This window comes from Musa acuminata, chromosome BXJ2-4 (assembly GCF_036884655.1).
Source record: "Musa acuminata AAA Group cultivar baxijiao chromosome BXJ2-4, Cavendish_Baxijiao_AAA, whole genome shotgun sequence".
Taxonomy (NCBI): domain Eukaryota; kingdom Viridiplantae; phylum Streptophyta; class Magnoliopsida; order Zingiberales; family Musaceae; genus Musa; species Musa acuminata.
In genome coordinates, this window is record NC_088341.1 from 35641582 (window position 1) to 35669148 (window position 27567).

Genomic DNA, 27567 nt, shown 5'->3' on the forward strand with positions numbered 1-27567 from the left:
ATCTCTCCGTCCTTCGCGACCCGGCGACGCAACCGGGAATCCAAAGACGCGGAGGAGGAGGAGGAATAGAGAGCGCGATGGGTCTGCAGGTGATGAGAACAACATCGCTACGTGATTTCTGATCCTCTTTTCCTGTTGTTGTGTTCTATTTTGCTAATTTTTCCCATTTTTTTGGGGATATGGTGACCTAATCTTTGAGCTCTGACTGTGCGTGTATGTTTGTCATAATGATCTTATTTTGCTTAGAACATCTGCGGTTCTGTGGCTGACATTCATGTAGTTTCATGGATCTGGAGAGCATGCATGCATGAGGCCCCTTTCTCAGTTAAGATCAGAGGCTTCCTTGATCATTTGGTGAAGGGTTGATTTAGTAGTTAGTGTCTGATCGATTTGTACAGTGATTAGCTTCTTGAGACTAGAAAGAATCTTTATGTGTCACCCCCTTTATTTTCTTTGTCGATATTGTTGGTTGAGTCCTTTTGAACTCTTCCATGGCCTAAGCCTCATAATGAAGGCAAGAACATAGTGACGGAAGGATAGGTAAGAAGCATGGATCATATTACATGATGCAGAACTGCATCAGAAATGATCCGCTTGACTTTTGATGGGCCAAGAGACGTCTGATATTGAGTATTTTGTTGACCATAACTATAGATCTCACTCTTAAATTCTATCACAATTTGGAATGTGTAGCTAAAATTTTAGCTATGTGAAATTTGAAGCATCAGGGACTTTTATTTTTAATTTTGGGTGATTAGTAGTCTTTGATTTGTATTTGTGAATGGAAATGATTTGTATTTTATAATTAGATCGGGGTTGCTTTGACAATTTCTTATAAGTAGAGTTGATCTTTTTAGATGGTAAATTATATATCTGTCCTTGCAAAAGCTTGAAGAAGCCATATCGTGAAGGATGGAGTTTTAGTGTTCAGTCTGGTGAACGAGATTGATTTCACAATGACTAGAGGAAGCATGCGTCTTTTTAAAATCGTGCAATACACTAGAGATGCATGTTTTGAAAATCTATACATATGATGGATCAAAGACATGGTTAAAAATCTAGTGAGCTTCAGAGACAATCTTCCAACACTCTAGATGCTTGGAAAACAAACTTGTATGGATCTGTATAACTCTTTGCCTCACCCTCAAAGATATACATTCATTACCTTTAACATGGAGAGCTTATTTTGAAGCTGCTTCAAAAATCCATCTGATAATGTTTCAATGTCTATTATCAGTTCTTCTACTTGTGTACCTATTGGTAGATCTCATGTGCTCCTAATCTAGTTTTGGTTCTTGTAAGTAATACAATTTCTGATGTACTCTACAAGAACTCTAATAACATTTATTGGTCCGATTCGAAGTTGCATATCTGTATGCATAAGAGAAACTCGAATTTAGATTATTTTCATCAATTTATATTTCATTGGGATCATAATTATAGTTGGAGCATCTTTGCAAGAGCATCCATCATCATTCAATTTTAAACTTTGGTATCCAATGATAGAGACATAATTTCATTTTTGTTATATTTATTGGTATCTTAATTTTATCAGATACAGCGAGGCTTAAACTCTTCACATGTTTGTGAATAATTGCTACAATGAGGAAGAAAAACTATAACGCCTGAAATTAGTGGCCCTAAAGTAATAAATATAATTGCTAGAATCTGCTATCAATTTCCCTCAGTCGATGTTCATGTTATGTGTGCATGTGTGCACACATGAGAAGAAACAACTTTTCCTAAATGATACTCTATTGCACACTTATTTTTGGACGGGAAAGTAAAAACATTTCTCAGAAGAGGAAAAGAAAAAAAATAAAAGAAGTATTGGTCTTCTGCTCCCTATTTCTTCCAAATTGTTGAATTGAAAAGATGGGCTTATGTTTTGTGTTATTATTATTAATTATCATTTCTTCTTATTTATGTCATTGAGGCTGTTCCGTCATTCATTTTTTTTTCATTTTTACTTAGCATATGGCCTTTGTTATATGTATTCCATAAGTATTAAGATTGTTTCTTTATCTGTTTCCTAGTTTCTGATTTATTTTTATAAGTGTTTGCTTCTAAGAATCTGTCTTGATAGTATTGGTTATTGTGCCACATGGTACATTCCGAGTCAATATATTTCTTTTATCTACGAAAACTTAACTAGATGATGATATATAATCTTTTGCAGATAGATTTTGAAGAATATGCTGCAAAAGCTAAAACTTTACCTGTAAATACTACTAAAAAGAGCAAATTGTTCCTTTATGGGCTTTACTAGCAAGCGACTGTCGGACCAGTGAATACTAGTATGTGCTCCTTAATATCTTCTGATTCGTTATTTTCATTCTTTGCCAAACAAAATTTTGACACTTTTATCTTTTGTCTCTTTGCAGGCTGACCTGGTATATTCAATATGAGGGATAGAGCCAACTGGGAAGCTTGGAAGGCAGTTGAAGGTTTACAAAATCCACTTGACAAATCTTATATATATAAATATATATAAATATATATAACTTGTTGGACAAAATTTATTTCTTATTTAATATTAGTAAAATTGACAGGGGAGGAAGTCGAAGGAGGTGGCTATGAGTGACTACCTCACCAAGGTTAAACAGCTGCTCGAGGCAGCTGCTACTGTTGCTTATGCTACTTTGTCACACCTTGCTCTATGTAGTACCATGTAAGCTGTTACCTTCTATCTTGAACTTGAATCATCTAGTGGATGTGTTAGTTATGGATTTCATCTCCTTTGTGTCTTAACAATTGACACTATCTGAAATCTAATGCAGTATCTTATCATTTCATTAGTGTTTCATTCGAGTTAAGATGCATGCGGATGTCAAGTTTTTAGGTCAGCAAAGTTAAGTGTGGGCATGTTGAATGAGCATTACCTGCAGCCCATATATTTAGTGAAGCTTCATTGATTCCCAGTAAGACTGTAAATTGTCTGTTAGGTTCTGTTCATTTTTCTCTTCGGTCCTACATGCTAGAGATCTTTTATCTTTGTTCAGTTTCTTCCCCTTAAAACCTAGGCGATCTGTGATAAAATTTTATTGGAAATTTAATAGTAATGAGTGTATATAACCTTGAAATGAAAAGGAGGCTTTTTATAGTTGTCTTCCTATAGTATGATTATTTAGTCTAACAGTCCTGGTAGAAAAATCCTGTATATTTTATCCGATCTTCTGCTATGACTTTTGGGCTTCTTTCTACATCCAAATTTGTATAGAATGTGTTTTGTGAAAGGCATTGATAGTTGTAATGCAGACATTGATCGAGTGTTTTATCTTTCAGTATGCCATCCGACATTTATTTGCTTATGGTCTCTTAAATATCTCTGTCAAGCATAGTATTGGTTTTGATCACGTTGGCCTCAGAACTGTGATAATTTTCTCTAATACACTCGATTGCTCAAAAGGAACTTTGCTTTATGGAGTTAATTAGGCAAGACATTCTTTTTTAGAAGAAAATGGTCAGATTCCAACAAACAAGATTTTCTTTTTCCTTTTTCCATTAGATTCTCGTTTGCTACCTCCAAATAATGTAGCTTACAATTCTGTTTTCCTATTTGCAACTCAAGCCTTTTGCCTTCCTTTTCTTCCATATCAACTACAGGAACGCAATGAATTTTGGGTTCTCAAATTTGTAATTTCATCAACTCTCTATTGAACTCAAGTTTGAATTCGTGGCATACTCTCTGAATGAGGTGGATTATTTTGTGTGTAACATGCATAGAGACTCCAGTAAATGTCAGTTCTTGGATCATGGCATGATTCTGTTCAACTCAAGCTTGAAATGACATGCATAACTGATCTTGGAAGAACAGCAAACAAACATAATTTCTGATGGTAACTGGGGTGAGTAGTATATGGTAGAAAATTTTTCAATGAACCTATTCTGATGACGGCAGCAAAATTTTGATGAAGTCATTAAGTCATTGCAATTGGATACTTGGTTTTTTCTTCATTTATAACCTTTGCCAATGCCTGTGTTTTTTTACCGCAACTTCAAGCATTATGATTTTGTTGCTGCTGCATGGTTGACTGCAGTAGGAATTTGTCTCATACACATGTTGAAAGCATCAAGAACAATTTTAGTCAAACTGTGTTCTTACCTTTCTTTTTTTGTTATAATCCAAACTCTATTTTTCAAGTATCTTGCCTTCTTGATCACCCCTCTCGATACTGATGAGCTTAAACTCTGCAATAAGAATAATTTGGCTTGGCTAAGTTTAAATGTTTGAGGAGAGGGAAAAACTCAAAATATCTTTTTTTTTCTTCTATTTTGCTTTATTTCTACGTCTATAGTGCCACATGATAAAGGAGATGACTTTTTGTTCTTCCTATTTGATACTTCTGTCCCTGAATTCTTTCTACATCTCTAGTGCAGCATGATTGCTTTAAAAGAGCTTGGTTTCCTCGCAATGCTCATATAGATACTTGCCTATTGACAACTTCAACTAGAAATGCTTGTTTGGTAGGTTGTACCTAAATGCTTCGAATTTTTTATTGTACTAACCTTGTTTGTGCTGAAATTTAGATGGATGAATTTATTGACTTTCTAAACAGTGATAAAAACATAGATATACCTGGAGATATATATATATTCAAGTGCTTAATGATCCATTTTAACTGACCTTTTGCTTTTAAACATGTCAGGGTATCCTCGATATCGAAGTAAAGATCATGCTGGACTAGGATCCTAAAAGAAAGCAGGGCACCATGACTCCTTTGCCGGATCATGTTACAATTCATGCCCCAAAGGAGGAAGAGGAGTTACACTCCAGAAGAATTTGAATGCTACAACCTTTGCAAAAGGAATTAGGATTACATTTCTTCTTCATAAGCTTTCTTCCGGCATGTAATGAGACAAAGTTCTTCTGATTTATGTGCTTGAACTAGTTTTAGATTAACATGAAGGAATACTAGGAGTCCTTAGGCCCGTATCTTAGTCTGTTCCAATCTTCTCAGGAGTGTTATTTGTTCTTATCATTTGTTTTGAAAACCGACGTGGTTACTCCCACAAATTTTTACTGTTTTGTAGACTTGATATTAGTTATTTAAATTCGTATGTAACTTCCAAAGCTGGAATAGTAGACTCAGATTGGTTGTTTAAATTCATTCAAAATTCTGAATATGTAATTTAGATGTAATTTGACCATTTTTTCGAATCAGTAAGATGAATGGTATGTTCTTCTATCTCAATTGTCTTGTCTCAATTGTCTTGTATTTCTTAACGGTGGCTTATCAGGACTAGTTGTTGATACTATGATATTCATTCTCTACTATGATATGTGTGTTTAATCTTTTGCATATCAGTTAGAATTTTTTTGGCCATTGTCAATTGCTTCAAACCATGAAATTTTTTTATCGATTCAGTGATTAAAGGTTTGGTTTTCTATAGTATCAGTACACACCTTTGGTTTTTCTATAGTATCGATTCAGTGATTAAAGGTTTTTATCGATGGATTGACTTGCAGTATTGTTATTTGTTTTTGTTGTTGTTGTTGTTGTTGTGGACTTCACTCGGAAACAAAAAAGTTGGAACATGTTTCCAAAAGAAGATTGATCAAATTTGCTGCCTTGCCTCTGATACCAGTCGTCCAAACCAGCAAAGTCTGAGGTTGAGAGAACCTGTTGATATCATATGATCACTCTTTCTCTTCGAACTTGACGAAACAACATTGATACCATTTCTTATAGATGCCATCATATTAAGGAAACAACAAACAAAACATGAGATGAAAATTGAACTTTGTTATGGCCAATATTTACAAGAACATAAAATTTTCTTTCCCTTCCATTGTTATGATATACATGAACAAACATCATTTTCCGTATAAGTTTTCATACAAGCAAGCTACAAATCCAACCACCAGGTCATATTCGAATCAATAGGGAAGTCGTAATTATCATCTATGATCTCCGTCTGCTCACACCCAACAATGTCGATCGATGATGACGACGAAGCCGCTGCGACCGTGGTTAAATCAGTGCTGGTGCCATACATCACCGAGGCTGGAATCGTGTCATCGGACATCAAGGAGGCATAGACCCGTTCCAGGCTCGCGAAGAAGTCATCGTCGGTGCTGTGCATATGCTCGCACGCAACCAAGTCTATCGACGACGATGAGGAGGAAACCTCTGCGACCGTGGTCGAATCAAACCGAGTGTCATCGGGCATCGAGAGAAGATCGACAAGGCCCGGCGGTGAGGCCTTCGGGATGGTAGTCGTGGCTGTGTCGGTGTCATCCGACATCAGGAAGGCTTCAACCTCTCTGGCGAAGAACGCATCGTCGGTGCAGTTCTGCTCACCGCCAAGATCGACCGACGACGAAGACGAAGCCAAGAATGCTTCCAGTTCTTCCGTAGTTATCGGGAGCTCACCTCCACCAACGTCCGTTGATGATGGAGAGGCGGCTGCGACTCCGGCTTCGTTCGTTGCAACGGAGTCGACCGAGGAAAGATGAGTCTCCGGGGCTGTCACAGCAGGAGCCAACGAGGAATGTTGCACCGCCGCGGTTGGATGTGGTGAGACGTCGGACTGCAATGCTCTGCTGGGATGTGCAACCAACTCCCAGCATGGCTTCTTCGAGAGAGTCGATGCTTTTGCCGAGAGAGTAGAAGATTCGTCTCTATTTCTCTTCCGCCCAACGAAGCTGTCGCCGGTGACCGTGTCTGTCGCGGCCTCCGTTAAGGTGGTCTCAACCGTTTTGATGGTGGTGCCGCCGGAGTAGGCACAATGCGAGCTTCTCTTGACGTGACAGAGAACTCGCCTCTCGAAGCCGCCGGACGAACACATCTCGAACTCGTACATCGTCCACCCGGAGTTCTTCCGCCGACCATCGTTGAAAGAAAGGCAGCTCTTTCGCCCGACCACCATCTCGCGCCCGCCGACCATGGACTTAACGGTTTCTTGCTTTTTGTACAGAGTCCAAGAACCGCTGCCGGCCTTTCGATCGACGCGCGAGCCGCCGCTGTTCTTGGGCTTGCGCTCCGCAAAGAAATAGCCCTCCTGCCGATCGCTGCCGAGAAGATTCCACGGCTCGGTGCCGTAGACGTCCGCGAAGGCGACAGCGCGGCCAGGGAGGGGTGCGCCGGCGACCCAGTTGGCGAGGTAGTCAACCAAGAGTTCCTCCGCCGTGGGAAGGAACCTGTAGCCGCTCGGTACGAGGTCGATGGGCTCCATGGATGGACGACCAAAGACGGTTTCTTGACTAGGAGAGGAGAGGAAATCAACGAGGAGGAGAATGGAGCAGAGGAGAGGCGAGAGGCGCAGGGCGCGGGGAGAGAATTCAGAGTGAAGCGCGGAGAGAAGTCAGAGCGAGAGTGGGAGAGGAGAGAGAGAGAGAGATATATATATATAAATAAATAAATATATATATATATATATGTATATATATACATATGTATGTATATATATACATATGTATGTATATATATACATATAATGGGCGCACGGATGGATTCTTGAATCGAATCCTATTGGTTAATGTAAGCTGTTTCTTATTGTGGATTCCGAAGCCCCCAAACAAATTAGACGACATCGTGATCGACCGCTAGTCCCGATCATTGAATCACGTCCGTTTATTTCGATCTGGAATGCATTGATCCATCGAAAATCCAAATGCATATTGTTTTGAATCCGAGGCCTATAATGACGTGCGCGTACATAATAATCTCTCCGTCCTTCGCGACCCGGCGACGCAAACGGGAATCCAAAGACGCGGAGGAGGAGGAGGAATAGAGAGCGCGATGGGTCTGCAGGTGATGAGAACAACATCGCTACGTGATTTCTGATCCTCTTTTCCTGTTGTTGTGTTCTATTTTGCTAATTTTACCCTTTTTTTTTTGGGGATATGGTGACCTAATCTTTGAGCTCTGACTGTGCGTGTATGTTAGTCATAATGATCTTAGTTTGCTTAGAACATCTGCAGTTCTGTGGCTGACATTCATGTAGTTTCATGGATCTGGAGAGCATGCATGCATGAGGCCCCTTTCTCAGTTAAGATCAGAGGCTTCCTTGATCATTTGGTGAAGGGTTGATTTAGTAGTTAGTGTCTGATCGATTTGTACAGTGATTAGCTTCTTGAGACTAGAAAGAATCTTTATGTGTCACCCCCTTTATTTTCTTTGTCGATATTGTTGGTTGAGTCCTTTTGAACTCTTCCATGGCCTAAGCCTCATTATGAAGGCAAGAACATGGTGACGGAAGAATATGGTTTTTCTTCCGATGAAAAATAGAGACATAATTTCATTTTTGTTATATTTATTGGTATCTTAATTTTATCTGATACAGCGAGGCTTAAACTCTTCAAATGTTTGTGAATAATTGCTACAATGAGGAAGAAAAACCATAATGCCTGAAATTAGTGGCCCTAAATAATAAATATAATTGCTAGAATCTGCTATCAATTTCCCTCAGTTGATGTTCATGTTATGTGTGCATGCGTGCACACATGAGAAGAAACAACTTTTCCTAAATGATACTCTTTTGCACACATATGTTAGGATGGGAAAGAAAAAACATGTCTCAGAAGAGGAAAAGAAAAAACATAAAAGAAGTCTTGGTCTTCTGCTCCCCATTTCTTCCAAATAGTTGAATTGAAAAGATGGGCTTATTTTTTATGTTTTGTTATTAATTATCGTTACTTCTTATTTATATCATTGAAACTGTTCCATCAATCATTTTTTTCAGTTTTACTTAGCATATGGCCTTTGTTATAAGTAGTCTATAAGTATTAAGATTGTATCTTTATCTACTTCCTAGTTTTTTATTTATGTTTATAAGTGTTTGCTTCTAAGAATCTGTCTTGATGGTATTGGTTATTGTGCATCATAGTACATTCCGAGTCAATATATTTATTTGCTTGTGGTCTCTTAGAAATCTGTGTCAAGCATAGTATTGGTTTTGATCACGTTGGCCTCAGAACTTTGATAGTTTTCTCTAATAGACTCGATTGATCCAAAGGAACTTTTATTTATGGAGTTAATTAGGCAAGACATTCTTTTTTAGAAGAAGAAAATGATCATTCTGATTCCAACAAACAAGATTTTCTTTTTTCCTTTTTCCATTAGATTCTCGTTTGCTACCTCCAAATAATGTAGCTTACAATTCTGTTTTCCTATTTGCAACTCAAGTCTTTTGCCTTCCTTTTCTTCCATATCAACTACAGGAACGTAATGAATTTTGGGTTCTCAAATTTGTAATTTCATCAACTCTCTATTGAACTCAAGTTTGAATTTGTGGCATACTCTCTGAATGAGGTGGATTATTGTGTGTGTAACATGCATAGAGATTCCAGTAAATGCTAGTTCTTAGATCATGGCATGATTTCTGTTCGACTCAAGCTTGTAATGACATGCATAACTGATCTGGGAAGAACAGCAAACAAAGATAATTTCTGATGGTAACTGGGATAAGTTGTAGATAGTAGAAAATTTTGCAATGAAAATATTCTGATGACTGCAGCAAAATGATTGTTACGGCCAAAGATTTGATGAGGTCATAAGTCATTTGAATTGGATTCTTGGTTTTGTCTTCATTTATATCCTCTGCCAATGCCTCTCTATTTTTGCTGCAACTTCAAGTATTTTGGTTTTGTGGCTGCTGCATGGCTGACTGCAGTAGGAATTTGTCTCATACACTTGTTTAAATCATCAAGAACAATTTTAGTCAAACTGTGTTCTTACCTTCTTTTTGTTTGAATCCAAACTCTTTTTTTAAGTTTCTTGGTTTCTTTATCACTCCTCTGGATGCCGATTAACTTAAACTCTGCAATAAAAATAATTTGACTTGGCTAAGTTCAAATGCTTGAGGAGAGGGAAAAACTCAAAATATCTTTCTTTTTTGTCTATTTTGCTTTATTTCTACATCTCTAGTGTCACATGATGAAGGAGATGACTCTTTGTTCTTCCTATTTGATACTTCTGTCTCTGAATTCTTTGAAGACAGAGAAGTGAAGAGATTGTTGAACAACGTGTTTTTCTACACAAATGTGAATCGAAGTTGATTTAATTATTAATTATCATGGATTTAGTTGGTTTTATTTATGTCGGATTAAATTTTGGATAAATTTTTATCATGATATTGAATGAAATTATTAAGGGCTTATATATATTATTAAAAAAATGAGAAAAAAAATAATTTTTAAAGGTTAAAATCAAATGCCTTATCATATTCAAATGTTGGACCAGTGAAAACTAGTATGTGCTCCTTAATATATTCTTATTTGTGATTTTCATTCTTTGCCAAACAAAATTATAACACTTTTTTCTTTTGTCTCTTTGTAGGCTGACCTGGTATATTCGATATGAGGGACAGAGCCAAGTGGGATGCTTGGAAGGTTGTTGAAGGTTTACAAAATCCACTTGACAAATCTTATATATATATATATATATATATATATATATATATATATATATATATATATATATATATATATAACTTGTTGGACAAAATTTATTTCTTATTTAATATTAGTAAAGTTGACAGGGAAGGAAGTCAAAGGAGGTGGCTATGAGTGACTACATCACAAAGGTTAAATAGCTGCTCAAGGCAGTTGCACATCTTGCTCTTTGTAGTACCATGTAAGCTGTTACCTTCTATCTTCAACTCGAATCATCCAGTGGATGTTTTTGTTATGGATTTCATCTCCTTTTGTGTCTTAACAATTGACAGTATCTGAAATCTAATGTAGTGTCTTATTATTTCATTAGTGTTTCATTCGAATTAAGATGCATGCGGATGTCGAGTTTTTAGGTCAGGAATGCTAAGTGTGGGCATGTTGAATAAGCATTACCTGCAGCCCATATATTTAGTGAAGCTTTATTGATTCCCAGTAAGACTGTAAATTGTCTGTTAGGTTTTGTTCATTTTTCTCTTCGGTACTACAGGCTAGAGATCTTTTATCTTTGTTCAGTTTCTTCCCCTTCAAACCTAGGCAATCTGTGATAAAATTTTATAAGAAATTTAATAGTAATGAGTGTATATAACCTTGAAACTTAGCTGATCTTTGAAAAGGAGGCTTTTTATAGTTGTCTTCCTATAGTATGATTATTTAGTCTAACAGTCCTGGTAGAAAAATCCTGTCAATTTTATCAGATATTCTGCTATGACTTTTGGGCTTCTTTCTACATCCAAATTTGTATAGAATGTGTTTTGTGAAAGGCATGGATAGTTGTAATGCAGACATTGATCGAGTGTTTTATCTTTCAGTATGTCATCCGACATTTATTTGCTTATGGTCTCTTAAAAATCTGTGTCAAGCATAGTATTGGTTTTGATCACGTTGGCCTCAGAACTGTGATAATTTTCTCTAATACACTCGATTGCTCAAAAGGAACTTTGCTTTATGGAGTTAATTAGGCAAGACATTCTTTTTTAGAAGAAAATGGTCAGATTCCAACAAACAAGATTTTCTTTTTCCTTTTTCCATTAGATTCTCGTTTGCTACCTCCAAATAATGTAGCTTACAATTCTGTTTTCCTATTTGCAACTCAAGCCTTTTGCCTTCCTTTTCTTCCATATCAACTACAGGAACGCAATGAATTTTGGGTTCTCAAATTTGTAATTTCATCAACTCTCTATTGAACTCAAGTTTGAATTCGTGGCATACTCTCTGAATGAGGTGGATTATTTTGTGTGTAACATGCATAGAGACTCCAGTAAATGTCAGTTCTTGGATCATGGCATGATTCTGTTCAACTCAAGCTTGAAATGACATGCATAACTGATCTTGGAAGAACAGCAAACAAACATAATTTCTGATGGTAACTGGGGTGAGTAGTATATGGTAGAAAATTTTTCAATGAAACTATTCTGATGACGGCAGCAAAATTTTGATGAAGTCATTAAGTCATTGCAATTGGATTCTTGGTTTTGTCTTCATTTATAACCTTTGCCAATGCCTGTGTTTTTTTGCCGCAACTTCAAGCATTATGATTTTGTTGCTGCTGCATGGTTGACTGCAGTAGGAATTTGTCTCATACACATGTTGAAAGCATCAAGAACAATTTTAGTCAAACTGTGTTCTTACCTTTCTTTTTTTGTTATAATCCAAACTCTATTTTTCAAGTATCTTGCCTTCTTGATCACCCCTCTCGATACTGATGAGCTTAAACTCTGCAATAAGAATAATTTGGCTTGGCTAAGTTTAAATGTTTGAGGAGAGGGAAAAACTCAAAATATCTTTCTTTTTCTTCTATTTTGCTTTATTTCTACGTCTATAGTGCCACATGATAAAGGAGATGACTTTTTGTTCTTCCTATTTGATACTTCTGTCCCTGAATTCTTTCTACATCTCTAGTGTAGCATGATTGCTTTAAAAGAGCTTGGTTTCCTCGCAATGCTCATATAGATACTTGCCTATTGACAACTTCAACTAGAAATGCTTGTTTGGTAGGTTGTACCTAAATGCTTCGAATTTTTTATTGTACTAACCTTGTTTGTGCTGAAATTTAGATGGATGAATTTATTGACTTTCTAAACAGTAATAAAAACACAGATATACCTGGAGATATATATATATTCAAGTGCTTAATGATCCATTTTAACTGACCTTTTGCTTTTAAACATGTCAGGGTATCCTCGATATCGAAGTAAAGATCATGCTGGACTATGATCCTAAAAGAAAGCAGGGCACCATGACTCATTTGCCAGATCATGTTACAATTCATGCCCCAAAGGAGGAAGAGGAGTTACACTCCAGAAGAATTTGAATGCTACAACCTTTGCAAAAGGAATTAGGATTACATTTCTTCTTCATAAGCTTTCTTCCGGCATGTAATGAGACAAAGTTCTTCTGATTTATGTGCTTGAACTAGTTTTAGATTAACATGAAGGAATACTAGGAGTCCTTAGGCCCGTATCTTAGTCTGTTTCAATCTTCTCAGGAGTGTTATTTGTTCTTATCATTTGTTTTGAAAACCGACGTGGTTACTCCCACAAATTTTTACTGTTTTGTAGATTTGATATTAGTTATTTGAATTCGTATGTAACTTCCAAAGCTGGAATAGTAGACTCAGATTGGTTGTTTAAATTCATTCAAAATTCTGAATATGTAATTTAGATGTAATTTGACCATTTTTTCGAATCAGTAAGATGAATGGTATGTTCTTCTATCTCAATTGTCTTGTCTCAATTGTCTTGTATTTCTTAACGGTGGCTTATCAGGACTAGTTGTTGATACTATGATATTCATTCTCTACTATGATATGTGTGTTTAATCTTTTGCATATCAGTTAGAATTTTTTTGGCCATTGTCAATTGCTTCAAACCATGAAATTTTTTTATCGATTCAGTGATTAAAGGTTTGGTTTTCTATAGTATCAGTACACACCTTTGGTTTTTCTATAGTATCGATTCAGTGATTAAAGGTTTTTATCGATGGATTGACTTGCAGTATTGTTATTTGTTTTTGTTGTTGTTGTTGTTGTTGTGGACTTCACTCGGAAACAAAAAAGTTGGAACATGTTTCCAAAAGAAGATTGATCAAATTTGCTGCCTTGCCTCTGATACCAGTCGTCCAAACCAGCAAAGTCTGAGGTTGAGAGAACCTGTTGATATCATATGATCACTCTTTCTCTTCGAACTTGACGAAACAACATTGATACCATTTCTTATAGATGCCATCATATTAAGGAAACAACAAACAAAACATGAGATGAAAATTGAACTTTGTTATGGCCAATATTTACAAGAACATAAAATTTTCTTTCCCTTCCATTGTTATGATATACATGAACAAACATCATTTTCCGTATAAGTTTTCATACAAGCAAGCTACAAATCCAACCACCAGGTCATATTCGAATCAATAGGGAAGTCGTAATTATCATCTATGATCTCCGTCTGCTCACACCCAACAATGTCGATCGATGATGACGACGAAGCCGCTGCGACCGTGGTTAAATCAGTGCTGGTGCCATACATCACCGAGGCTGGAATCGTGTCATCGGACATCAAGGAGGCATAGACCCGTTCCAGGCTCGCGAAGAAGTCATCGTCGGTGCTGTGCATATGCTCGCACGCAACCAAGTCTATCGACGACGATGAGGAGGAAACCTCTGCGACCGTGGTCGAATCAAACCGAGTGTCATCGGGCATCGAGAGAAGATCGACAAGGCCCGGCGGTGAGGCCTTCGGGATGGTAGTCGTGGCTGTGTCGGTGTCATCCGACATCAGGAAGGCTTCAACCTCTCTGGCGAAGAACGCATCGTCGGTGCAGTTCTGCTCACCGCCAAGATCGACCGACGACGAAGACGAAGCCAAGAATGCTTCCAGTTCTTCCGTAGTTATCGGGAGCTCACCTCCACCAACGTCCGTTGATGATGGAGAGGCGGCTGCGACTCCGGCTTCGTTCGTTGCAACGGAGTCGACCGAGGAAAGATGAGTCTCCGGGGCTGTCACAGCAGGAGCCAACGAGGAATGTTGCACCGCCGCGGTTGGATGTGGTGAGACGTCGGACTGCAATGCTCTGCTGGGATGTGCAACCAACTCCCAGCATGGCTTCTTCGAGAGAGTCGATGCTTTTGCCGAGAGAGTAGAAGATTCGTCTCTATTTCTCTTCCGCCCAACGAAGCTGTCGCCGGTGACCGTGTCTGTCGCGGCCTCCGTTAAGGTGGTCTCAACCGTTTTGATGGTGGTGCCGCCGGAGTAGGCACAATGCGAGCTTCTCTTGACGTGACAGAGAACTCGCCTCTCGAAGCCGCCGGACGAACACATCTCGAACTCGTACATCGTCCACCCGGAGTTCTTCCGCCGACCATCGTTGAAAGAAAGGCAGCTCTTTCGCCCGACCACCATCTCGCGCCCGCCGACCATGGACTTAACGGTTTCTTGCTTTTTGTACAGAGTCCAAGAACCGCTGCCGGCCTTTCGATCGACGCGCGAGCCGCCGCTGTTCTTGGGCTTGCGCTCCGCAAAGAAATAGCCCTCCTGCCGATCGCTGCCGAGAAGATTCCACGGCTCGGTGCCGTAGACGTCCGCGAAGGCGACAGCGCGGCCAGGGAGGGGTGCGCCGGCGACCCAGTTGGCGAGGTAGTCAACCAAGAGTTCCTCCGCCGTGGGAAGGAACCTGTAGCCGCTCGGTACGAGGTCGATGGGCTCCATGGATGGACGACCAAAGACGGTTTCTTGACTAGGAGAGGAGAGGAAATCAACGAGGAGGAGAATGGAGCAGAGGAGAGGCGAGAGGCGCAGGGCGCGGGGAGAGAATTCAGAGTGAAGCGCGGAGAGAAGTCAGAGCGAGAGTGGGAGAGGAGAGAGAGAGAGAGATATATATATATAAATAAATAAATATATATATATATATATATATGTATATATATACATATGTATGTATATATATACATATGTATGTATATATATACATATAATGGGCGCACGGATGGATTCTTGAATCGAATCCTATTGGTTAATGTAAGCTGTTTCTTATTGTGGATTCCGAAGCCCCCAAACAAATTAGACGACATCGTGATCGACCGCTAGTCCCGATCATTGAATCACGTCCGTTTATTTCGATCTGGAATGCATTGATCCATCGAAAATCCAAATGCATATTGTTTTGAATCCGAGGCCTATAATGACGTGCGCGTACATAATAATCTCTCCGTCCTTCGCGACCCGGCGACGCAAACGGGAATCCAAAGACGCGGAGGAGGAGGAGGAATAGAGAGCGCGATGGGTCTGCAGGTGATGAGAACAACATCGCTACGTGATTTCTGATCCTCTTTTCCTGTTGTTGTGTTCTATTTTGCTAATTTTACCCTTTTTTTTTTGGGGATATGGTGACCTAATCTTTGAGCTCTGACTGTGCGTGTATGTTAGTCATAATGATCTTAGTTTGCTTAGAACATCTGCAGTTCTGTGGCTGACATTCATGTAGTTTCATGGATCTGGAGAGCATGCATGCATGAGGCCCCTTTCTCAGTTAAGATCAGAGGCTTCCTTGATCATTTGGTGAAGGGTTGATTTAGTAGTTAGTGTCTGATCGATTTGTACAGTGATTAGCTTCTTGAGACTAGAAAGAATCTTTATGTGTCACCCCCTTTATTTTCTTTGTCGATATTGTTGGTTGAGTCCTTTTGAACTCTTCCATGGCCTAAGCCTCATTATGAAGGCAAGAACATGGTGACGGAAGAATATGGTTTTTCTTCCGATGAAAAATAGAGACATAATTTCATTTTTGTTATATTTATTGGTATCTTAATTTTATCTGATACAGCGAGGCTTAAACTCTTCAAATGTTTGTGAATAATTGCTACAATGAGGAAGAAAAACCATAATGCCTGAAATTAGTGGCCCTAAATAATAAATATAATTGCTAGAATCTGCTATCAATTTCCCTCAGTTGATGTTCATGTTATGTGTGCATGCGTGCACACATGAGAAGAAACAACTTTTCCTAAATGATACTCTTTTGCACACATATGTTAGGATGGGAAAGAAAAAACATGTCTCAGAAGAGGAAAAGAAAAAACATAAAAGAAGTCTTGGTCTTCTGCTCCCCATTTCTTCCAAATAGTTGAATTGAAAAGATGGGCTTATTTTTTATGTTTTGTTATTAATTATCGTTACTTCTTATTTATATCATTGAAACTGTTCCATCAATCATTTTTTTCAGTTTTACTTAGCATATGGCCTTTGTTATAAGTAGTCTATAAGTATTAAGATTGTATCTTTATCTACTTCCTAGTTTTTTATTTATGTTTATAAGTGTTTGCTTCTAAGAATCTGTCTTGATGGTATTGGTTATTGTGCATCATAGTACATTCCGAGTCAATATATTTATTTGCTTGTGGTCTCTTAGAAATCTGTGTCAAGCATAGTATTGGTTTTGATCACGTTGGCCTCAGAACTTTGATAGTTTTCTCTAATAGACTCGATTGATCCAAAGGAACTTTTATTTATGGAGTTAATTAGGCAAGACATTCTTTTTTAGAAGAAGAAAATGATCATTCTGATTCCAACAAACAAGATTTTCTTTTTTCCTTTTTCCATTAGATTCTCGTTTGCTACCTCCAAATAATGTAGCTTACAATTCTGTTTTCCTATTTGCAACTCAAGTCTTTTGCCTTCCTTTTCTTCCATATCAACTACAGGAACGTAATGAATTTTGGGTTCTCAAATTTGTAATTTCATCAACTCTCTATTGAACTCAAGTTTGAATTTGTGGCATACTCTCTGAATGAGGTGGATTATTGTGTGTGTAACATGCATAGAGATTCCAGTAAATGCTAGTTCTTAGATCATGGCATGATTTCTGTTCGACTCAAGCTTGTAATGACATGCATAACTGATCTGGGAAGAACAGCAAACAAAGATAATTTCTGATGGTAACTGGGATAAGTTGTAGATAGTAGAAAATTTTGCAATGAAAATATTCTGATGACTGCAGCAAAATGATTGTTACGGCCAAAGATTTGATGAGGTCATAAGTCATTTGAATTGGATTCTTGGTTTTGTCTTCATTTATATCCTCTGCCAATGCCTCTCTATTTTTGCTGCAACTTCAAGTATTTTGGTTTTGTGGCTGCTGCATGGCTGACTGCAGTAGGAATTTGTCTCATACACTTGTTTAAATCATCAAGAACAATTTTAGTCAAACTGTGTTCTTACCTTCTTTTTGTTTGAATCCAAACTCTTTTTTTAAGTTTCTTGGTTTCTTTATCACTCCTCTGGATGCCGATTAACTTAAACTCTGCAATAAAAATAATTTGACTTGGCTAAGTTCAAATGCTTGAGGAGAGGGAAAAACTCAAAATATCTTTCTTTTTTGTCTATTTTGCTTTATTTCTACATCTCTAGTGTCACATGATGAAGGAGATGACTCTTTGTTCTTCCTATTTGATACTTCTGTCTCTGAATTCTTTGAAGACAGAGAAGTGAAGAGATTGTTGAACAACGTGTTTTTCTACACAAATGTGAATCGAAGTTGATTTAATTATTAATTATCATGGATTTAGTTGGTTTTATTTATGTCGGATTAAATTTTGGATAAATTTTTATCATGATATTGAATGAAATTATTAAGGGCTTATATATATTATTAAAAAAATGAGAAAAAAAATAATTTTTAAAGGTTAAAATCAAATGCCTTATCATATTCAAATGTTGGACCAGTGAAAACTAGTATGTGCTCCTTAATATATTCTTATTTGTGATTTTCATTCTTTGCCAAACAAAATTATAACACTTTTTTCTTTTGTCTCTTTGTAGGCTGACCTGGTATATTCGATATGAGGGACAGAGCCAAGTGGGATGCTTGGAAGGTTGTTGAAGGTTTACAAAATCCACTTGACAAATCTTATATATATATATATATATATATATATATATATATATATATATATATAACTTGTTGGACAAAATTTATTTCTTATTTAATATTAGTAAAGTTGACAGGGAAGGAAGTCAAAGGAGGTGGCTATGAGTGACTACATCACAAAGGTTAAATAGCTGCTCAAGGCAGTTGCACATCTTGCTCTTTGTAGTACCATGTAAGCTGTTACCTTCTATCTTCAACTCGAATCATCCAGTGGATGTTTTTGTTATGGATTTCATCTCCTTTTGTGTCTTAACAATTGACAGTATCTGAAATCTAATGTAGTGTCTTATTATTTCATTAGTGTTTCATTCGAATTAAGATGCATGCGGATGTCGAGTTTTTAGGTCAGGAATGCTAAGTGTGGGCATGTTGAATAAGCATTACCTGCAGCCCATATATTTAGTGAAGCTTTATTGATTCCCAGTAAGACTGTAAATTGTCTGTTAGGTTTTGTTCATTTTTCTCTTCGGTACTACAGGCTAGAGATCTTTTATCTTTGTTCAGTTTCTTCCCCTTCAAACCTAGGCAATCTGTGATAAAATTTTATAAGAAATTTAATAGTAATGAGTGTATATAACCTTGAAACTTAGCTGATCTTTGAAAAGGAGGCTTTTTATAGTTGTCTTCCTATAGTATGATTATTTAGTCTAACAGTCCTGGTAGAAAAATCCTGTCAATTTTATCAGATATTCTGCTATGACTTTTGGGCTTCTTTCTACATCCAAATTTGTATAGAATGTGTTTTGTGAAAGGCATGGATAGTTGTAATGCAGACATTGATCGAGTGTTTTATCTTTCAGTATGTCATCCGACATTTATTTGCTTATGGTCTCTTAAAAATCTGTGTCAAGCATAGTATTGGTTTTGATCACGTTGGCCTCAGAACTGTGATAATTTTCTCTAATACACTCGATTGCTCAAAAGGAACTTTGCTTTATGGAGTTAATTAGGCAAGACATTCTTTTTTAGAAGAAAATGGTCAGATTCCAACAAACAAGATTTTCTTTTTCCTTTTTCCATTAGATTCTCGTTTGCTACCTCCAAATAATGTAGCTTACAATTCTGTTTTCCTATTTGCAACTCAAGCCTTTTGCCTTCCTTTTCTTCCATATCAACTACAGGAACGCAATGAATTTTGGGTTCTCAAATTTGTAATTTCATCAACTCTCTATTGAACTCAAGTTTGAATTCGTGGCATACTCTCTGAATGAGGTGGATTATTTTGTGTGTAACATGCATAGAGACTCCAGTAAATGTCAGTTCTTGGATCATGGCATGATTCTGTTCAACTCAAGCTTGAAATGACATGCATAACTGATCTTGGAAGAACAGCAAACAAACATAATTTCTGATGGTAACTGGGGTGAGTAGTATATGGTAGAAAATTTTTCAATGAAACTATTCTGATGACGGCAGCAAAATTTTGATGAAGTCATTAAGTCATTGCAATTGGATTCTTGGTTTTGTCTTCATTTATAACCTTTGCCAATGCCTGTGTTTTTTTGCCGCAACTTCAAGCATTATGATTTTGTTGCTGCTGCATGGTTGACTGCAGTAGGAATTTGTCTCATACACATGTTGAAAGCATCAAGAACAATTTTAGTCAAACTGTGTTCTTACCTTTCTTTTTTTGTTATAATCCAAACTCTATTTTTCAAGTATCTTGCCTTCTTGATCACCCCTCTCGATACTGATGAGCTTAAACTCTGCAATAAGAATAATTTGGCTTGGCTAAGTTTAAATGTTTGAGGAGAGGGAAAAACTCAAAATATCTTTCTTTTTCTTCTATTTTGCTTTATTTCTACGTCTATAGTGCCACATGATAAAGGAGATGACTTTTTGTTCTTCCTATTTGATACTTCTGTCCCTGAATTCTTTCTACATCTCTAGTGTAGCATGATTGCTTTAAAAGAGCTTGGTTTCCTCGCAATGCTCATATAGATACTTGCCTATTGACAACTTCAACTAGAAATGCTTGTTTGGTAGGTTGTACCTAAATGCTTCGAATTTTTTATTGTACTAACCTTGTTTGTGCTGAAATTTAGATGGATGAATTTATTGACTTTCTAAACAGTAATAAAAACACAGATATACCTGGAGATATATATATATTCAAGTGCTTAATGATCCATTTTAACTGACCTTTTGCTTTTAAACATGTCAGGGTATCCTCGATATCGAAGTAAAGATCATGCTGGACTATGATCCTAAAAGAAAGCAGGGCACCATGACTCATTTGCCAGATCATGTTACAATTCATGCCCCAAAGGAGGAAGAGGAGTTACACTCCAGAAGAATTTGAATGCTACAACCTTTGCAAAAGGAATTAGGATTACATTTCTTCTTCATAAGCTTTCTTCCGGCATGTAATGAGACAAAGTTCTTCTGATTTATGTGCTTGAACTAGTTTTAGATTAACATGAAGGAATACTAGGAGTCCTTAGGCCCGTATCTTAGTCTGTTTCAATCTTCTCAGGAGTGTTATTTGTTCTTATCATTTGTTTTGAAAACCGACGTGGTTACTCCCACAAATTTTTACTGTTTTGTAGATTTGATATTAGTTATTTGAATTCGTATGTAACTTCCAAAGCTGGAATAGTAGACTCAGATTGGTTGTTTAAATTCATTCAAAATTCTGAATATGTAATTTAGATGTAATTTGACCATTTTTTCGAATCAGTAAGATGAATGGTATGTTCTTCTATCTCAATTGTCTTGTCTCAATTGTCTTGTATTTCTTAACGGTGGCTTATCAGGACTAGTTGTTGATACTATGATATTCATTCTCTACTATGATATGTGTGTTTAATCTTTTGCATATCAGTTAGAATTTTTTTGGCCATTGTCAATTGCTTCAAACCATGAAATTTTTTTATCGATTCAGTGATTAAAGGTTTGGTTTTCTATAGTATCAGTACACACCTTTGGTTTTTCTATAGTATCGATTCAGTGATTAAAGGTTTTTATCGATGGATTGACTTGCAGTATTGTTATTTGTTTTTGTTGTTGTTGTTGTTGTTGTGGACTTCACTCGGAAACAAAAAAGTTGGAACATGTTTCCAAAAGAAGATTGATCAAATTTGCTGCCTTGCCTCTGATACCAGTCGTCCAAACCAGCAAAGTCTGAGGTTGAGAGAACCTGTTGATATCATATGATCACTCTTTCTCTTCGAACTTGACGAAACAACATTGATACCATTTCTTATAGATGCCATCATATTAAGGAAACAACAAACAAAACATGAGATGAAAATTGAACTTTGTTATGGCCAATATTTACAAGAACATAAAATTTTCTTTCCCTTCCATTGTTATGATATACATGAACAAACATCATTTTCCGTATAAGTTTTCATACAAGCAAGCTACAAATCCAACCACCAGGTCATATTCGAATCAATAGGGAAGTCGTAATTATCATCTATGATCTCCGTCTGCTCACACCCAACAATGTCGATCGATGATGACGACGAAGCCGCTGCGACCGTGGTTAAATCAGTGCTGGTGCCATACATCACCGAGGCTGGAATCGTGTCATCGGACATCAAGGAGGCATAGACCCGTTCCAGGCTCGCGAAGAAGTCATCGTCGGTGCTGTGCATATGCTCGCACGCAACCAAGTCTATCGACGACGATGAGGAGGAAACCTCTGCGACCGTGGTCGAATCAAACCGAGTGTCATCGGGCATCGAGAGAAGATCGACAAGGCCCGGCGGTGAGGCCTTCGGGATGGTAGTCGTGGCTGTGTCGGTGTCATCCGACATCAGGAAGGCTTCAACCTCTCTGGCGAAGAACGCATCGTCGGTGCAGTTCTGCTCACCGCCAAGATCGACCGACGACGAAGACGAAGCCAAGAATGCTTCCAGTTCTTCCGTAGTTATCGGGAGCTCACCTCCACCAACGTCCGTTGATGATGGAGAGGCGGCTGCGACTCCGGCTTCGTTCGTTGCAACGGAGTCGACCGAGGAAAGATGAGTCTCCGGGGCTGTCACAGCAGGAGCCAACGAGGAATGTTGCACCGCCGCGGTTGGATGTGGTGAGACGTCGGACTGCAATGCTCTGCTGGGATGTGCAACCAACTCCCAGCATGGCTTCTTCGAGAGAGTCGATGCTTTTGCCGAGAGAGTAGAAGATTCGTCTCTATTTCTCTTCCGCCCAACGAAGCTGTCGCCGGTGACCGTGTCTGTCGCGGCCTCCGTTAAGGTGGTCTCAACCGTTTTGATGGTGGTGCCGCCGGAGTAGGCACAATGCGAGCTTCTCTTGACGTGACAGAGAACTCGCCTCTCGAAGCCGCCGGACGAACACATCTCGAACTCGTACATCGTCCACCCGGAGTTCTTCCGCCGACCATCGTTGAAAGAAAGGCAGCTCTTTCGCCCGACCACCATCTCGCGCCCGCCGACCATGGACTTAACGGTTTCTTGCTTTTTGTACAGAGTCCAAGAACCGCTGCCGGCCTTTCGATCGACGCGCGAGCCGCCGCTGTTCTTGGGCTTGCGCTCCGCAAAGAAATAGCCCTCCTGCCGATCGCTGCCGAGAAGATTCCACGGCTCGGTGCCGTAGACGTCCGCGAAGGCGACAGCGCGGCCAGGGAGGGGTGCGCCGGCGACCCAGTTGGCGAGGTAGTCAACCAAGAGTTCCTCCGCCGTGGGAAGGAACCTGTAGCCGCTCGGTACGAGGTCGATGGGCTCCATGGATGGACGACCAAAGACGGTTTCTTGACTAGGAGAGGAGAGGAAATCAACGAGGAGGAGAATGGAGCAGAGGAGAGGCGAGAGGCGCAGGGCGCGGGGAGAGAATTCAGAGTGAAGCGCGGAGAGAAGTCAGAGCGAGAGTGGGAGAGGAGAGAGAGAGAGAGATATATATATATAAATAAATAAATATATATATATATATATGTATATATATACATATGTATGTATATATATACATATAATGGGCGCACGGATGGATTCTTGACTCGAATCCTATTGGTTAATGTAAGCTGTTTCTTATTGTGGATTCCGAAGCCCCCAAACAAATTAGACGACATCGTGATCGACCGCTAGTCCCGATCATTGAATCACGTCCGTTTATTTCGATCTGGAATGCATTGATCCATCGAAAATCCAAATGCATATTGTTTTGAATCCGAGGCCTATAATGACGTGCGCGTACATATTTTTCTACACAAATGTGAATCGAAGTTGATTTAATTATTAATTATCATGGATTTAGTTGGTTTTATTTATGTCGGATTAAATTTTGGATAAATTTTTATCATGATATTGAATGAAATTATTAAGGGCTTATATATATTATTAAAAAAATGAGAAAAAAATAATTTTTAAAGGTTAAAATCAAATGCCTTATCATATTCAAATATTTTTTTTAGTTTTAAAAAAATATTTTTTACGAAGTTAAATTAATAAGATTTGTGAGCCCCTTTTTCTCTAAAGATGTTTATTTTATTGTAAGATTTCCCTAGAATAATCCTCAATGTTATATATTTTTGCATTGGGCATCCCAATTTTTTTTTTTTTTGCAGTTCAGTTTATTTTTCATAAATGATAAAACTATCATTAAATGATTAATTGATGGAAATTGAATTCTTTTTTATTTGGTTTTTATTTAGCGGAAACCCTTAAATTGTTCATTATTTTAATTTTATACATTACAAAAAGATTAGCATTATTAATATATAATTAAAATTATACATTTTCAAAATAACTAGTTAAAAATTGATTTAAACATTATAAAATAATAAACTAAGATCCATTTATATGATAATATTTTTATTTTTAAATAATATCTTTTATTTAATATGTCAAAGTTTGATGTGTCTTTTTTTAATGTCGTCATCCGATGCTCGACCATTGAGATGGCAATCGAAGCGATCTCCAATCTTCACTCACACAAAGTTTCACGAACCCTAACGTTAAGTATCTCCCTAGATTGTTTCTTATTGTAACACTTTGTGGATTTTATTTTCCTATGTTCTAGTTTGTTGGTGATGGTGTGTTCTTTGCGGAGCTTAGTGACGTCCTCACAAGAACCACTGAGCTGTGGACGGGTACTCCAATGTTGAGGTCAGCATCGGTGATCATTATTAGAGCCGCCAGGACCCTGAACGTACTTGATATCGATCTCCAATCTATGTTAAGCCTTGGTGGTACACCCGATTTGGACTTCGTATCATAATTGTGTATGGTGAGAAGGGGAGAAGGATATTGGAGTTGACTTCTGTGGTCCAGTAAAGATTCAACTTTTTGGAAAATGGTGTGGAGCTCTACACCGAAGGTCAACAACAGAGGGCTTTGTGCAATTGCTTGGGCTATCTTTCTGGTACAAGCTTCTCGGAGGTGAGCTCATCGTTAGACATTTTGTCTGTGGCAATTTAATTTAGATTTTGTCTATCTTGCTTGAAAAAATTAAGGTTTTTCATTGGAATTGTTTGTCTAAGATGCTTGAAAGAACTTACAAGTGAGTGTGCCACATTCATGCAGTTTTTCATTGGAATCAGTTTAACAATTATGAGGACATTCTGGTTCTTCCTTGCATGGCCTTTGTTTAAATATGGGTTTGAGACTAGATGATTTGTGTGCAATTGGTTGTAAAGTGATTCCTTGCATTAAGTAAACTTTCCATTCTTATTATGCATTTGTTGGTTGTAATCTTTTGGCCTCTGCTGTTCTAATTTTGGGGTCTTTAGCAACAATGCATAAAATGAAAACTATTCAGTCGATGATAGTGGTCAGACAACCATGGATGGATCCACAAATGACTTGACTACAGTTTCAGTTTGTTCATTAATACCATCTCATATATAGTTGTACACCTTACAATGCTTTAATAGAACTTGGTTTTCTAGCATTGCTCATATAACGACTTGCCTATTGATAACTTCAAACTAGAAATACTTGTCTGCTGTGTCTAAATGCTTCAAATTTTTTACTACAGTAACATTGCTTGTGCTGAAATTTAGATGGATGAATTTATTTACTTCCTAAATAGCAATGAAAACATAGATATCCCTGGAGAAATATATATTCAAGTTCTTAATGATCCCATTTTAACTGACCTATTACTTTTTGAGATTTAAATTTTAGAGTGACGAGAAGAATTTGAATGCTATAACCTTTGTAAAAAAAAAAGAATTGAGATTACATTTCTTCTTGATAAGCCAAAGTTTTTCTAATTTATATGTTTCTACTCGTCGTAGATTGAAGATTGGGAGTCCAATCTTTCCAAAAGTATTATTATTTGTTCCTTATCATTTGTTATTTGTTCTCAGGAGTGTCATTCCTTCTTAACAAGGAGGAGAAGGGAGCATAGGAGAGGAGAGCAAAGTGAGAGTGAAGCGCTTATATGTAGGTAATGATAGATACGGCTATTGGATCGTTTCTTGAACAGAATCCAAATCTAAATCCTGTGTTTCCTAAATTCCCAAGATTAATTAATTAATTAATTAGGTTTATATGTTTAATTTGATATATATATTTATTTCGAAATCAAGTTTCCCTATTTCTCTCCTGTCTTATTTTTCTCTATCCTTCCATCCATAGTGTCTCCGAGATTCTCTATTCCTAATTCTCTATTGAACTCAAGTTTGAATTCGTGGCATACTCTCTGAATGAGGTGGATTATTTTGTGTGTAACATGCATAGAGACTCCAGTAAATGCTAGTTCTTAGATCATGGCATGATTCTGTTGAACTCAAGCTTGAAATGACATGCATAACTGATCTTGGAAGAACAGCAAACAAAGATAATTTCTGATGGTAACTGGGATAAGTAGTTTATGGTAGAAAATTTTTTAATGAAACTATTCTGATGACGGCAGCAAAATGATTGTTACAGTCAAAATTTTGATGAAGTCATTAAGTCATTGCAATTGGATTCTTGGTTTTTTCTTCATTTATAACGGTTGCCAATGCCTGTGTGTTTTTGCTGCAACTTCAAGCATTATGATTTTGTTGCTGCTGCATGGTTGACTGCAGTAGGAATTTGTCTCATACACATGTTGAAAGCATCAAGAACAATTTTAGTCAAACTGTGTTCTTAACCTTTTTTATTGTTTGAATCCAAACTCTCCTTTTCAAGTATCTTGCCTTCTTGATCACCTCTCTGGATGCTGATGAGCTTAAACTCTGCAATAAGAATAATTTGGCTTGGCTAAGTTTAAATGCTTGAGGAGAGGGAAAAACTCAAAATATCTTTCTTTTTCTTCTATTTTGCTTTATTTCTACATCTCTAGTGCCACATGATAAAGGAGATGACTTTTTGTTCTTCCTATTTGATACTTCTGTCCCTGAATTCTTTCTACATTTCTAGTGCGGCATGATTGCTTTAATAGAGCTTGGTTTCCTCGCAATGCTCATATAGATACTTGCCTATTGACAACTTCAACTAGAAATGCTTGTTTGGTAGGTTGTACCTAAATGCTTCGAATTTTTTATTTTACTAACCTTGTTTGTGCTGAAATTTAGATGGATGAATTTATTGACTTTCTAAACAGTAATAAAAACACAGATATACCTTGAGAAATATATATATATATATATATATATATATATATATATATATATATATATATATATATATATATATATTCAAGTGCTTAATGATCTATTTTAACTGACCTTTTGCTTTTAAACATGTCAGGGTGTCCTCGATATCGAAGTAAAGATCATGCTGGACTAGGATCCTAGAAGAAAGCAGGGCATCATGACTCCTTTGCCAGATCATGTTACAATTCATGCCCCAAAGGAGGAAGAGGAGTTACACTCCAGAAGAATTTGAATGCTACAACGTTTGCAAAAGGAATTAGGATTACATTTCTTCTTCATAAGCTTTCGGCATGTAACAAGACAAAGTTCTTTTGATTTATGTGCTTGAACTAGTCGTAGATTAACATGAAGGAAGATTGGGAGTCCTTAGGCCCATATCTTAGTTTGTTCCAATCTTCTCAGGAGTGTTATTTGTTCTTATCATTTGTTTTGAAAACCGACGTGGTTACTCTCACAAATTTTTACTGTTTTGTAGACTTGATATTAATTATTTGAATTCGTATGTAACTTCCAAAGCTGGAATAGTAGACTCAGATTGGTTGTTTAAATTCATTCAAAATTCTGAATGTGTAATTTAGATGTAATTTGACCATTTTTTCGAGTCGTAAGATGAATGGTATGTTCTTCTATCTCAATTGTCTTGTATTTCTTAACGGTGGCTTATCAGGACTAGTTGTTGATACTATGATATATATCTAAT

At 37.5% G+C, this 27567-nt stretch overlaps 3 long non-coding RNA genes and 1 pseudogene across 4 annotated transcripts; all 4 read left to right on the forward strand.

The window, feature by feature from the left end:
* LOC135610552 (uncharacterized) lies at window positions 1–27320 on the forward strand. Of its 2 annotated transcripts, none has more exons than XR_010486182.1 (5): window positions 1–89; window positions 2180–2297; window positions 2385–2447; window positions 2553–2671; window positions 26962–27320. It is a non-coding gene; the product is annotated as an uncharacterized LOC135610552 (long non-coding RNA). The 2 variants fall into 2 exon arrangements; XR_010486181.1 differs by lacking the exon at window positions 26962–27320 and adding an exon at window positions 4650–4941.
* On the forward strand, window positions 7665–13118 carry LOC135610551 (uncharacterized). Its single transcript, XR_010486180.1, has 4 exons — window positions 7665–7757; window positions 10284–10346; window positions 10486–10580; window positions 12573–13118. It is a non-coding gene; the product is annotated as an uncharacterized LOC135610551 (long non-coding RNA).
* Window positions 15592–21029, forward strand: LOC135610550 (uncharacterized). The gene is made up of 4 exons (XR_010486179.1): window positions 15592–15684; window positions 18211–18273; window positions 18397–18491; window positions 20484–21029. It is a non-coding gene; the product is annotated as an uncharacterized LOC135610550 (long non-coding RNA).
* On the forward strand, window positions 24925–25126 carry LOC135611438 (small nucleolar RNA snoR143; annotated as a pseudogene).
* Window positions 27321–27567: the final 247 nt, after the last annotated feature.